Source organism: Mesoplodon densirostris, chromosome 15 (assembly GCF_025265405.1).
Source record: "Mesoplodon densirostris isolate mMesDen1 chromosome 15, mMesDen1 primary haplotype, whole genome shotgun sequence".
In the NCBI taxonomy this organism is placed as follows: Eukaryota; Metazoa; Chordata; class Mammalia; order Artiodactyla; family Ziphiidae; genus Mesoplodon; species Mesoplodon densirostris.
In genome coordinates, this window is record NC_082675.1 from 41,889,523 (window position 1) to 41,890,793 (window position 1,271).

The following is a 1,271-nucleotide window of genomic DNA, read 5'->3' on the forward strand; positions in this document are numbered from 1 at the left end:
ACTTGCAGCTGTCCAGCAGAGTGTGTGGGAGCTGGGACTGGCAGAGGGGCCAGATGAGGATTTACAGTCAGAGGGAACACCTCTGGGGTGGGAAGAGGGAGTGGAAGAACACGGTTTGCTGGAGAAGGAGCCTTTGGGGCTGAGAGCACAGGGTGTACAGGGAGAGAGGTTTGTGATGGGCTGAGAGAGGCAGTGAGCCGAGAAGTGAACCCTCAACAAGTGATCAGCCCCTCCAAGAGGTTTGTAGGTAATTAGATTTCAAAAGTTAGATACTGCTATGACCTTCACTTTGTAGAGGATGAAACGGAGGGTCAGAGAAGCTAAATGACCCCCTCCCAAGAGTCAGGACTTGCACCAGGTTTGCTCTTGTCCCTACGCAACACTGTGTCTCAGGCAGGATTGTGGGACCTTGACACTTAACCCTTATGCTGAGAGCAGTTGGGAGCCATAGAGGACTTTAGAAAGATTACTCTTGGTGATGGATTAGAGGCATCTGGCCAGGGAGGAAGCTCTCGGGGAAAACAACATTGGCTCAGTCTGAAGTGGAGTAGTACGGGTGGTAAGAAATGGAAAGATTCAGTAAATATTGAGGAGGTGAAATTGATGTCTTTCTGATTGATGTAGGGTGAAAGGAAGAAGGAGATGACAAAGATGAGGGCTTTGCTTCCAGCCAGGGCATCTAGAAGGACCCATCAGTTCTATCCTAAAATAAGTGGTTCATGTGAGGCTATGGACCAGAATACAGACATACACTAAAGCCCTAAAACTATGAAGGCCCTTCATCCATTAATAGAAAATAAGCTATGAGTGAACAGGTTTGAATGGATTTCAAGGTCTCAATAAGAATTCAGCAGAATTTCTCCGTGGCAATTTCTCCTTATAAGAGAAGAATCCTGCTTACCATCACGGCTACGATTCTGTGTTTGTGCTGAACTCTAATTGTCATCAATTATGATTCATTTACTTTCAGGTGTCTTGCCTGTCATAATATTATCATTTGTAAGTCTTTCCCTTTGCAGGCTGTGCGAATCTGTTGTGACATCTCAATAAAGCGGGATTCAATCAAGGTGTGAATGAATTGTTAATCTTGTTATAAATAGAAGGTACCATATGTCAGTATGTAAGGAATGTCTCCCTCTTTGTTGAAAACAATGTTAGTGAAACAAAACAAAAGAAGTTTCAGAAAGAGTTGGTTCAGCTCACCAAGCTTCCAATTATGTTACAGCCAACAATTCTCTGCAGCTGATTCAGATCTCTGGCACTAATATTCA